Source organism: Sus scrofa, chromosome X (assembly GCF_000003025.6).
Source record: "Sus scrofa isolate TJ Tabasco breed Duroc chromosome X, Sscrofa11.1, whole genome shotgun sequence".
Classification (NCBI taxonomy): domain Eukaryota; kingdom Metazoa; phylum Chordata; class Mammalia; order Artiodactyla; family Suidae; genus Sus; species Sus scrofa.
The window spans coordinates 92,540,714-92,554,298 of NC_010461.5; the positions used below are offsets into that span (position 1 = coordinate 92,540,714).

The 13,585-nt window shown below is 44.7% G+C and overlaps 1 protein-coding gene across 2 annotated transcripts in view; it reads right to left on the reverse strand.

Moving 5' to 3' along the window:
* Positions 1-1,578, reverse strand: part of LHFPL1 (lipoma HMGIC fusion partner-like 1) — a 119,379-nt gene extending 117,801 nt beyond the window's left edge. Inside the window, exons 1-2 of one of the 2 annotated variants that reach the window (XM_021080217.1) lie at positions 1,520-1,578; positions 614-834 (exon numbers count right to left, since the gene is read on the reverse strand). The gene's annotated coding sequence lies outside the window, so the exon portion shown is untranslated. Of the gene's footprint in view, positions 1-613; positions 947-1,519 lie in introns of those variants that run through there. The other variant, XM_013986344.2, reaches the window with a different exon arrangement.

A 13,585-nucleotide genomic window follows, 5' to 3' on the forward strand; every position in this document is an offset into this window, starting at 1 on the left:
TGTATCCCTTTTGTTAGGTTCGGATTGTTTATCCCGTCGTATGTGGACAAATGCGTGTAAAGCAACATACTTTGCCTCAGTTGGAATCTGTTTCCCTCATAGCCAAAGACCTTTGAGAAATGTGGGTTCCCGCTGAGATATTACTGGCATCTGATAATAATGGGTAGAAAACTATAATGATGATGATAGAAAACTATATTCAGCCCAAGAGTTTTGGCAATGCTACGGGATACTTGGATACAAACTTCTTAAGAAAGGGTGCTTTGGCACCGTAGGTCAGACACTGCCAGGTCCTTGAAGAAGAACCAAGAGTTAACCTGATTTTACCACCTGTCCTCTTTCCATCCTATCATGTACTTTTCTGACCCCACAGTAGGGAATTTAAAGGCTGTGGTTCAAAAAACACCACTTGTTTAATGACTTCCTGAGCAGAGAAGCAGGGAAAGCCACGTGAGCTAGGAGGGGAGCCTCTGGACAACTGTTGCAGGAGTTGTATTTTTTTCCTTTCCTTTGTTTTTCTTTTCTTTTTCTCTTCTCCTGTTCCTCTCTCTCTCTCTCTTTTTTTACTTTACCTTTTCTTTTTGTGCCAAAAGCTGAAAAACATATCACTCACCTTCCTCTCCTGGAGATAGACGTCAAGAAATTGGCAAGAGCAAGAGACTCGGTGGTGATGAAGGCTGATGTGTTCTGTGTGGTAGCTACAGCCTGGGTAAGGTAAGGGTCAATGATCCTCAGCTGGTCCATGAAGGCTCTGCCTTGGATGAGAGCACAGCTTACTTGTGGAGCAGCAAATAGCAGTCATTTGTAGGGAGGGGTAAGATACTGGAACATTGACTAGAATGGTTTAAAAAAACAAAACAAAACACTGTACTTAAAATACAGGTATGGCGTTCCCGTCGCGGCACAGCGGAAATGAATCTGACTAGGAACCATGAGGTTGTGGGTTCGATTCCTGGCCTTGCTCAGTGGGTCAAGGGTCCGGCATGGCTGTGGCTGTGGTGCAGGCCAGCAGCTGTATCTCCGATTCACCTCTTGCCCGGGACCCTCCATATGCCACAAGTGAGGCCCTAAAAAGCAAAAAAAAAAAAAAAAAAAAAAAAAAAAAAAACCGGGTAGGAAGGAAAGAAACAACTCTATCCTTTCCTCATGAATAAATCAGGGGTCACTTTTGGGTTGGATTGTTACTACTAGTCATTGGGAAGGAAATAGCTTTGTGGGATGTAGGACGCACGTGGGTATTAACCATTCCAAGTACAAAGCACACACCGGAAAGTGGTGCGCGGCAAAGGCAATGCATCCTCTTTCCTCCCTTTCTCTTTCTCCTCCTTCCTCCTCCTTCTCCTCTGTTTTCTTTTTCTTCTTCTCTCTGTATCTCTTCACTCCTCTCTCTCTCTCTCTCTGAGGTCATCCAACCAGAGAGTCTCTTCAGAGATTTATCACAATTAAGTTAACAGAAAGCAGAGTGGTTTGTTTCCACCCCCCATAAAACCCTAGGCACAGATGGCAACTCAGTACTCACCAAGGAGATCTCTAACTCCCCTTCTCCCTGAGGAGGGAGAGGATGTAAGCGGCTAGTCGGCCCCGCCTGCTGAATGGAGGCCAAGTGTGGGGGAATGACTGAGTGCTACTCCTGTGCTGTGGAATGGAGTTTGCCTTGAGAGCCAAACCCACTAAAATGGGGTCTGGAAGCTATCAGAGAAGAAATCCGATGCATGTATGTTTTTACCCACAATCGTCCATCACCAAGGATTTTTGCATTTGAGGCATGTTGCAGAGACTCAGGCAAGCTGCTGTACATCAACTGTGATCAGCTTTTAACATGCTGTAATAATCTAAAGGGCAACAGCCCCTGGAATCTACATAGACTTTTTTTTTTTCTAATTTGCCCTTTGGTGCAAACATATATATATATAAAACAAAAAACCTGGACGACAAGATTGAAATTGAGACATGACCGTTTCAGAAAGATGTAACTTACCTGCATGTGTGTGTGTGTGTGTGTGGTTACAGGATAGCGTGTGCATATTCAGGTAAAAATAGTGAAGTTAGTGCTGCTTGAATTGTATTCGCTACCTGCTCTGCTCCTAAGTGCTGTGCTTGCTTTGTACTTGCTGCTTTACTGAGGTGAAAATGAAGAGGAAATAACTCCCGCTGGGTCAAAAGGATGTGATACTTTGAACCATCTTAGGTTAATGACACAAAATCACTACAACCTTTCTGCTTTAGGGTCTTTTAGGGAGTTACAGTTGTGGCTCAGCAGAAACGAACCCATGAGGATGAGGGTTTGATCCCTGGCCTTGCTCAGTGGGTTAAGGATCCTGAGTTCCCACAATCTGTGGTGTAGGTCAAAGACGCAGCTCGGATCTGGCATTGCTGTGGCTGTGGTGTAGGCTGACAGATGCAGCTTAGATTGGACCCCTAGCCTGGGAACATCCATATACGACACCTGTGGCCCTAAAAAAAATGGAAAAAAGTCTTGTAGTTAACTCAGGAAACTTTGTAATGAACATTGTTGCAAAGCAATTTGCAATATTCAGAAAAAGTTACTATATTAGAAGTTTAGGCCAGTGGCTACAGCTCTAATTAGACCCCTAGCCTGGGAACCTCCACATGCCATGGGAGTGGCCCTAGAAAAGACAAAAATAAATAAATAAATAAATAAAATAAAAAATAAAAAATCTGTCACTCTTCAAAAAAAAAAAAAAAAAAAAAAAAAGAAGTTTAAAAATATGCAGCCCTAAAATTTGTTAAAATCCTCTATCATATATGCCACAAAAGAGTTTTAGGAAATTCCAAGCAGGTGGAGTTCCCATTGTAGCTCAGTGGGTTCAAAACCAATGTGCCTGTGAGGATGCTGGTTCGATCCCTGGCCTTCAGTGGGTTAAGGGTCTGATGTTGCTGTGAGCTGTGGTGTAGGTTGCAGATGCAGCTCAGATCCGGTGTTGCTGTGGCTGTGGCTTAGTCTGGCAGCTGTGACTCGACTCCTAGCCTGGGAATTTCCATATGCCACAGGTGCATCCCTAAAAAAAAAAAAAAAAATTCCAAGAAGGAAACATTGGGGCTCCTATGTTGGGGTTTCTCATTCAATCCCACAATTCCTAAAATGTATAATCCAGGACAAAAACCAACTTTTCCTGAACACTCTCCTCTGTCTGCCCATTGACTATGGAGACTCCAAAAAGATTTTATTTGGGGCCCTCCTTTATTCTCAATGTACATCTTTTCTCTAGGTGACCTCATCCCCTCCAATGACTTTTTTAAACCATGGTCCGTATTCTGGTGCTTTCCAAACCTAAATCTCCCCCCTTGACATTTCTCTGGAGCTCTAGACTCACATATAAAAAAATTTCCAGTAGTCCTCTCCTCTTGGATACCCCACAGCCATCTGGAACTCAAGATGCCCAAAACTAAACTCCTCATTTTTCTTCCAGATTCTGTTCTCCATTCTTTTTTCTCGGTTGATTTAACCAAAATTCAGTCGTCGTTAAGGCCCAAAACCCGAGAGTCCTCCTTAACTCCTTTTCCATCAACCACCCTGTCAAATCAGTCACCAAGTCCTGCCACTTTTAATTCCCCCAATCACTCCCTCTTCACTATCACGCCTCACTTTGATTGAGTCAGTCATCATCTCTCGTATGAACTCTTGCCATAATTTCCTACCAGGTTTTCCTACTTCTGGTCTTGCCTCTTTTATTTCACCTCCTCCAATCCCACCCCCAACATTACTACTAGTCTAATAGTGCATCGGTACAACTGGTAGCCCCTTAATTAAGTTACTTCAATGACTCCCCTTCACCTACTAGGTTAAGTCCAAACTCCTTGGCATAACAAAAAGTGTCCCCTAAACTTAGCCTCTGCCTTTCGCCCTAACCCCATTTCCATTTCCTTCCACTCCTATGCCTCACCCTTGATGCACTTTCTGCTCCATCTAGACTGAAATACTGGTGGATCCCCCCACATTCCATGCTCTCACATGTATCTCTGTCCCTTTGCTCCTGTTATTCCTATGACTGGAGTGACAACCCTATTTCCTATCTTTTCTTTGCTTGGATAATTCTCTCCACCCTTCAAGACTTAATTCCAGAGGTTCCTTTTATGAGTAGCCTTTCCTGACCTCCCCCCACCACCCCCAAACAATGTTCTTTCTCTTTACTTCTCCAGTGCCCTGTGTGCATCGCTCTCCCACTGCACACACCATGTTGAATTGGAACTGTTGGTTTGCCTTTGATTTGGAGACTGTCTTGTGCACAGTATTGCGAGGTCCTTGAAGTAAGAGCAGGGGCTACATTGCAATTGGACTTACCTCTCTATTCGCACTACTATGTTAGTACAGATCCTCAATATCACTAGCTTGAACTCCCTCCCTGTATGCAGCCTTTCCACTTCTTTGATGATTCTCTAGAGGATAAAGTCCAAACTCCTCAGTGTGACAGATACAAAGGGGTCTCCATCAACCTTCAGGCCTATTTCATGCCAATACCCACCTTGTCCACATCAGCAGTTCAGCTGTGCTCAATGACCATGCACTGGCCTTTGCACAATCTCTTCCCATCTTTTTTTTTTTCTTTTTTCAGGGCCAGACCCACGGCATATGGAGGTTCCTAGGCTAGGGGTAGAATTGGAGCTGTAGCCACTCGCCTACACCGCAGCCACAGCAACACCGGATCCTTAACCCACTGAGTGAGGCCAGGGATCGAACCTGTGTCCTCATGGATACTAGTCAGATTCATTTCCGCTGAGCCACAGTGGGAACTCCCTCTCTGCCCCTCATGACAAATCCTTGTTTGTCCTTCAGAGCCCAGCTTATAAGTTCTCCACTGTGATGCCTTCCCAAATTTCCCAGGAGGGACTAGGTAGTATACTATAGACCCTATACATCTTTGTATATCTATTGTACCTGTCTATTACAGCAACTTCTACACTCAATTACAACCATTCTCTTAACTCTCTTAGCCTCAATTTCCTCATCTGGAAAATCAGGGGATGATAATAGTTTCTACCTTATAGAATAGTAGTAAGAAGTAAAGGACACAATGCATGGAAAGCACATACCACAGAGTGTGGCACATAGTAAGCACTGAATAAATAGTAGCTGATATAAGTTGAGCTCTCGGTTTATGCCAGGTACTTTACAGGTATGAACTTGTTCCCCTGTCCTCCTGAGATGATACATCTATTGCCTCCATATCCTAAATGAGGATGCCATGATTCAGGGGAGGAAATGACTGGCCCAAGTTCACGTGGCTGGCTCATTGAAGATCTGGGTGAATTCATGTGACCTGGCATCAGGGCCGTGTTCTTAATCATTATACATCTGTGCACACTTTTCTCATTCCTAAATGTGAATTCCTTTAAGGCAGGAACTACTCCTGCCTTCATCTAAAAATGAGACTCCAGGGAGTTCCCTTCATGACTCAGCAGAGGTAAACCTGAGTGGCATCCATGGGGATGCAGGTTCGATCCCTGGCCTCGTTCAGTGGGTTAAGGATCCAGCGTTGCCATGAGCTGTGGTGTAGGTTGCAGACTTAGCTCAGATCCTGAGTTGCTGTGGCTGTGGTGTAGGCTGGCAGCTTTAGCTCCGATTAGACCCCTAGGCCTGGGAATCTCCATATGCCGCAAGTGTGGCTCTAAAAAATATAAATAAAATAGATAAAAATGAGACTTGGTAGTTCTCATTGTGGCTCAGCAGTAATGAACCCCACTAGTATCCATGAGGACACAGGTTTGATCCCCAGCCTTTCCCAGTGGGTAAAGGATCCTGAATTGCTATGGCTGTGGTGTAGGCTGGCAGCTGCAGCTCCAATTCAACCCCTAGCCTGAGAACTTCCATATGCCAGGGGTGCAGCCCTAAAAAGAAAAAAAAAGAGGTATAGAAGTGTCAGGATCTCAACTCTGCTGAGGCAACCAGCACTTTACCTCAATGCCTTTTTTTTTTTTTTTGTCTTTTTGCTATTTCTTTGGGCCGCTCCCGCGGCATATGGAGGTTCCCAGGCTAGGGGTCTAATCGGAGCTGTAGTCACCAGCCTACGCCAGAGCCACAGCAACGCCAAATCCGAGCCGTGTTGCAACCTACACCACAGCTCACGGCAACGCCGGATCCTTAACCCACTGAGCAAGGGCAGGGATCGAGCCCACAACCTCATGGTTCCTAGTCGGATTTGTTAACCACTGCGCCACAACGGGGAACTCCCTCAATGCCTTTAATGCCTTCCAGATCCACCTGAGGCCAGAGTACACTTCAGGTGAATAGAATCAGGTTCTACACCACAGAAAGATTTCAATCAATGTTTGTTAACAGTTTTCTTGAGTATAATTTCATAATGATTACAAACAGAACTGCAAATGCACCACAGAGGCTGTGATTCTGAATTGATATATCCAGGCCACAATCTGGGACCTATATACACCAGCTAAAGTCTACAAACATCGAAGTCCATTCCAAAGATGTTAAGTGTTGCTATTGCTTTGCGGTCTTGAAAAAGAGAGTAGCATATTAAGGGGATGGCCAGCTGTAGCTCCAGAATTTCTGTGCGGGGAAGCTCCCCCCTTATGTTTGGTGGGGTTTTTTTGTTTTGTTTTACTGTTTTGTTTACATTATCTATTTATGTGAAGGGGCTTGGTGGAGTTGGTAAAGCTTGAAGGATCTGTCTTGAAGGTGTATTTGTAGAGCAAGCAACCACACTTTCTGTAAGCTTATTTGGGGTAACTCAAGAGTGACTAATATCCCCTTCCCCCAGCCAAATGGCACTGTCACTGAGAATGGCTCATGGTCGCATAGTGAGTCTTGGGTAAAAAGATAAATTAGAAGTTTCCATTTCTCAGCTGCAATTGCTGGATAATAGAAAACTTAGTTCCACTGTCCTTTCCAGACACTTACTAATTTTGGAGAAGATGGAAACCCTTTGCTGGTGAGAAATCTCAATTAGAAAGATAAGAGTCAAGTCAGAAAGGAGGGATGGGGGGAAGAATGGGACTCGAGCCAAGAAGAAGGAACTCACACCCACACCAGAGTCAAGGCAAGGTTTGTAGTTCCCACTAAGAAACCAGAAAGCTCAAAACAGGAAGAACGAGGTGAGGTGCAATCCAAAAAGCAATCAGCTCACTGACATTTTATTTATTTTTACCTGGGGGACAGGGCTGTGGGGAGGGGTTTGGGCCCCGGGGCTGACCCAGCAGCTGCAGCTGCTAAAAGGAAGCGAGTGTTTGTGGGAGGGGGAGAGGGGACCAGGGCAGGGCCAGGCGGGGGTGGGGCAGTTCCTGGCCCCTAAAGGAGACCCAGCGAATCTGAAAGAAGGAACCCGAGACTGTGCGAAGCCCAAGAGAGGAGATATTTCCAAGCCTCACAGAAAAGGAAGCCGCTCTCCAAGGACACAGAATCTATCCCAGTCCAGACCTGGAAACCCAGGGGAGACCTCCCCACCCCCACTGCCTTTAACCTGCACTTTGCCTGGGCCATCTTAAGTGCAGATGAAGGCAATGGAAGGGCAAAGGGGATGAAGAGGAAGGCCTAAACTGTGCCAGTGAAATATACAAAAATTAACTGAAAACAAGACTTTCCTGGGATTTTCCCCCGGTCTTATAGCATCTGGTTTCATTTCTCTTCCCTGAAGGAAAAAAAAGAAAAAAGGGGTGGGAGTGGGGGTTGATGAACACAGCACATATGTTTTCAATGGAGTCCTTTAAAACATAGGCAGGCAGTTGGGAGCCGGAGCCCAGAGGTGGGGCTTTTGTTGCCTCCAGAGCCAACACCAGCCTGTCAGGAGGGTGTACAGGAGCCTGAGTGGTCCTGAGTAAGTCATTTCGCTCTCTGTCCCAGCTTCTGCCTCCCAGAATGGCTAGTGAGATTTTCAAGAGAAGTAATAGGAGAAAATACGTTGAAAGGTATAATAACACTAGCCCTAACATTTTCTAGAAGCTTGCCTGTGCTTTATGTGCATTTTCTCATTTAATCACCACAAAACTTGGTGATTACTATTCTTGTTGTTCCATTTTATAGATGGGAAAACTGGATGATAAAGAAATTGACTTGTTATGGTAAACAGACACTAATTGGAGGGATTTGAACCCAGCCGTACTGACTCCAGAGCTTTTAACACCTAGATTGTATAAGGTAAGATTGTTGGTATTGTTACTGAATTTTAAAGTTCATCGTTCCCACAGTTTGCCTGGAGGAAATGTTCAATCTGAATATAATTTTATTATCTGATTTTGGAAGATGAGGACTGGGGTTCTTCTGCCTGTAAAATGGGAATTGAGAGAGAGGGATAATTCTGAAGTTATAACTAGAGCAAGTCACAGCTCCCATCAGGCACTCTGGACTCAGGAATGTCAGCCTGAGCTAATCAAGGAGTACTTTTGCTAAGTACCTCCATTCTCAATCTCTCTGTAATCCAGTTTTCTCATCTGTAAAATGGAAAAGTAGTAGTACTTATTTCATCCAGTTTTGCAGGAATTGAAAAACTGCATGTAAAGCACAGGAAACTTCCATAAAATGTTAGTGCCTTTATTATTTGTCTTCTGTAACTCAAGAGTGCCATCCATGGGCTGCCTCTAACTGCACCCTCCTAAAATCCAGAGTGCATGGAGGAAGAAACATGTCCACTAGGTATGGAACAGTGGAAAGTAAAGGTTGAGATCCCTGAGTTTCTATCTGCTTCTATATTTGCCTCTCTCTCTAGCAGTAGGACAGCAGGCAAGTCGTTTACTTGTAGGTTTATGGGGTCAATCATACTTGCCTAGTCACCTCACAGAGTCATAGATGAAAAGAGAGAGAGTAGTACCAATAGAAAGTTCTAGAATTGGTTCCATAGGCCGCATTCTTGACTCCACCTTGTAATATTAAAGACAGATAAAATATTCTGAGTATTTTAACAGTGACACCACTATTTTTAATTGGCACTTCACAACAGTTTTCAATGAAGAGCTTCATTTTCAGCTTTGTCCATACTAAACAAAATGGGCCCCCCTTCGCTTCCTAAATTTTAAACACATGTCTGGGTGGCTGCTGAGAGAACATGACGATCAGAGGCTCAGTAGAGGAGAATGTGACCAGCCAGGAAATCACCCTGGAGAGTAAAAAATATAACTCTTTTCTGGCTACGCCTTAGCAAGCACATATGAAAAGGGAGTGAGAGAAGTGGGAGACAGAAACAGATAAAGGTACAGAGAGGCAGAAGGCAGAGCGGAGGCAAAGGGAGGCAGGCAGGGTGAAGGACAAGGAGTTGAAGAAATCCAGATGGAGTCTTGGGCTTTAACACATCCAGCAGATGCTTGACCTGGAGCAGACATGGAAGGGTGTACAGATTTTTAATTTCCTCTGTGAAAAAATACAAAAATGAGCCTTTGGCTCACATAAAGATAGCTTGTGATTTCTTTTGTTGTCAGTGCTTCCCTGAGTACAGATACCAAAGGGTGTTTCTCTGCCTTGAGCTGACTTCTTCTGTTTCAAGTCTTTCCCATCCCCTGTGCTTTGGGGCTCTCAGAAGGTGCTGGAAGTCCTAGGGATGGGAGCAGAGGAGGAGAGAGAAATTCAGAACTGAATGAGAAGGGACTTCTACAATGGTTCCCAGACTGGCCAATGATGCCGGTATAGTGGAGTTATTTCAAGTATGGGCCCCCAAGTTGGCCAGATGCCAGGCTTGAATTTTGCTTCTGCCCCTGACCAGATATGTATCCATGAACTAGTTGCTTCCTCTCTCTCTGCCTCAGTTTTCTCTCATGTCACGTAAGTGTAATAATAACTTCCATCTCCTAATGTTACCATGAGGATAAATGGGTAAAGCCAAGTCAAAGCCTTGGCTCAGGGCCTCGCACATAGGAATAGGCATCTAATAAATGTTCGGCATCAGTCTCAAAGTTTGGTGCAAGAAAGAGCTGCCACCTGAGCCATATATTTCGCAGAAATGTCTTGTCTCATTCAGAGCAATCGCCAGAACCAGCCTAGCTTGTACCCTCCACACTTTTTCAAACGCTTTCTCAAAATACTGAAAAGGGGTTTTCTTTTATCAATCTCTCTCTCGCCCCAGTGCCCTCTCCGGCTCTCTCACGCTCTCTTGTGCTCTCCCCTCACCCCCTCCCCCGCCATCACCAAAGAAGCCCCCAGTGCTCCAAATAGATAGAAAGATGTGACAGTACACAGGCCCTGTTTCATTTGAAGCTGGGTAGACTTGTCCAAAAGGGATGACAATATTGCTTTTGTTTCTCAGATCCTAAAATCTCCCACAAATCCTTAAGTGGACATTCCAGCGCCTCTTCAGCCCACTCCTAGCTACTTCAGCCCAGGCTCTCAGGAATCCAACAGGGCCACCTTTAAGGCCTCACTCACAATTCTGACACCTGCATCCTGGCTCCTATAGAAACTCTTTCCTTCTTCTCAATGTATGTGATGTTGAGAAAACCCCAGGATGAATGGGGAAGGCATAATCATAATGTTAATGGGACTTTAGACATGCAAATGGATGTTCAGAGCAGGGATGAGCCGAACAAAGTGGATGTGAGGGGCAGGAATGGACAAGGGCCTTCAGAGCCCCAGATGTGTGATGCTGGGAGGAGGGGACCGAGAAATGATGAAAGGAAACATAAGGGCTATTTAGAAAAATGAGGCATTTGAAGGACTCCATGAGAGGTGTGTCAATGGACAGACAGCATGAGAAAGTCGGAGAAAGAAGTCTGAGTGCCTGCAGAGAGCAGAGTTCAAAAAATTCTTACAAGCCAGAGAGCAGGAGAGAAGCCCGGGAGGGAAAATGCGTGAAGCTGGGGGCTTTGTGCACAAAGAGCTCCAGGATGGAAAGCCACAGGGGCCTGTCTGATCATGCTGCCAGGTAGATCCTGAACAGTTTCAACCTGGAACCAAAGAACCCACCTAGGAATCTGGCTGAAGGGATCTTGCTTGCCACTGATGACTTAAGCTGGACTATGAACCCAGCCTTTTCCTATGTGTAACCTTTGAACCTCACATTTCTTCCCCATGTAATAATGCATTTCAAACAGCTAGCTAAAAATCCTAACAAAGAGGATCGGGGGACACAGAAAGGACAGAGGAATAGCCTTGGTTCTCAGTCTAACCTGCAATATCTAGACCCCAATACATTGCTCTACTCTTAGCAGTGTTTTTCAAACTATGGACAAAATCAGGGTATTCTGCTATAAGAAATGATAGTCTTTTCTCCAAAGTTTTAAGAAAGAGCAATAATTTAATGGATAGAATGTGTTTTCATAGTTTGCTGACATCCTTGGTGTCTGCTCCCATGCGCCTATACTAGAATATAAAAGTTAGCATCTGAGTTGTCATGGAATTATATTTGTAGATATTTTATGATTTAGAGATGAAGACTTTGTGATATTCCACAAAGAGCTCTGTGATTTTCAGTGTTGTGGCACAGGCTTAGAAGCTCTAGAATTAAGGATTGGAATCATTATCTTTATTCTGCATGATGATTTTCTCCCTTTCATGTTTGCTCCCTTCCAATTCATTCTCCACGAAGTAGCAAGAATGATCTTTCTATAATGTCAACCACGTCATGTCATTTCCCAGATTTAATTTTTATTCTTTTTTGGGTTTTTTTTAAGGCCACACCCATGGCATATGGAAGTTCTCAGGCTAGGGGTCGAATCAGAGCTGCTACTGCTGGCCTATGCCACAGCCACAGCAACACCAGAACCAAGCCACATCTGCAACCAATGCCACAGCTTGCATCAATGTTGGATCCTTAACCACTGAGCAAGGCTAGGGATGGAATTCTCATCCTCATGGATACTAGTCAGGTTCATTACTGCTGAGCCACAAGAGGAACTCCCCAGCTTTAACTTCTTTGATGGCTTCTCATTGCCCTTAGACTAAAATAGAGTCCTAACCATGGCCCACAGGCTCTGCCAGCTAGCCCCTGCCTATGTCTCCACCATCATCTTGCTCCACTGTCCTCCTTGCTCACAATGTTCCAGCTACACTTGCTTTTTTAGTTGCTCAAATATGCCAAGCTGGATTCCAGTTGGATCCAAGCTGGATCCAGTGTTGCTGTGAGCTGTACGGTAGGTCACAGACAAGGCTTAGAACTGGCATGGCTGTGGCTGTGGCCAGCAGCTGTAGCTCCGATTTGACCCCTAGCCTGGGAACTTCCATATGCAAGTGTGGCCCTAAAAGGAAAAAAAAAAAAAAGGATTGAAAGATTATCCTGGATTAATTATCCAAGTAGGCCTAGTGTGATCATGTAAGCCCTTAAAAGCAGACAGATGCAAAAAAGGAAGTCAGATTGGAAGCAGGAGGAGGACTCAGTAAGTCACACTTAGTGACTTGAAGATGGAGGGGGCTGTATGGAAAACACGAAAAGGAAATGAGCTGGGAAGTGGATTCTTCTCCAGAGTCTCCACTAAGGAATGCAGTGAAGCCTACACTTGATTTTGGCCTTGGAAAACCCTGGGCAGAGAACCTAACTGAGCCACAATGTGCCTAGACTAGACTCAAGGAAACTGTGAAACAATTAATCAATGTTGTTTCCGTTCACTAAGTTTGTGGTGATGTATTACAATACTAGTACATCCATCATCCTTCCCTTTTCATGCTCATCTCATTCCCATTCTTTGGATCTTAGCTTAAATGTCAGCATGGCCGAAGCATGACATCCTACTTAAAATGAGTCTCCTCCCCATAGCCGCCCCAGTGTTCTCCTTCTCGGCCCCTATTGCTTGCTTCCTTCATGGCCCTTGTCATAGTTTTACCTATTTTACTTATTTGACATTTTAACATAAACATTCCAAGAATGGGGATTTTTGTTCACTGCTGTAGTTCTGGAATATACAAGAGCAAATGGCACAGAGTAGGCATTCAATAAATATTTGTTGAATAAATGAATGGATATTTATTGAGCACCTATTTTGTGCCAGATTTACATTCTGCTCTTGACCTGCCTTATTTCATTGGATCCTCACAATAGCAACTCACATTAGTCACTTTTGTTTCCCCCATGTTAGGGATAGATAATGCTCGGTGTCATTATGCACATTGTTCAAGATCGTACAGCCAGGAGTTTCCTTCATGACTCAGCGGTTAACAAACCCGACTAGGATCCATGAGGATGCAGGTTTGATCCCTGGCCTCGCTCGGTGGGTTAAGGATCTGGCATTGCTGTGAGCTGTGGTGTAGTCGCAGATGCAGCTTGGATCCTGAGTTGCTGTAGCTGTGGTGGAGGCTGTCAGCTGTATCTCCAATTCAACCCCTAGCCTGAGAGCTTCCATATGCCGTGGGTACAGCCCTAAAAAGCGGGGGAAAAAAAAAAGGAAAAGAAATCATACAGCCAGTAAGTGGTAGAACCAGAATTCAAAGCCCTGTCTTTCTGACTCTCAAGCCTCTGCCTTCCATTGTGCCACACTGACTCCCAAGTATTAACCCAACTGACTGTGCTCAGGCCTGATAAGACCTTTGTAAGGGGAAAAAAATTCACATAGGCATGTGCAACTTTGCATAAGATTTCAGGGAGGAGTTCCCATGGTGGCTCAATGGAAACAAATCTGATTAGCATCCATGAGGACGCAAGTTTGATCCTGGGCCTCACACATTAGGTTAAGTATCTGGTGTTGCTGTGGCTGTGGT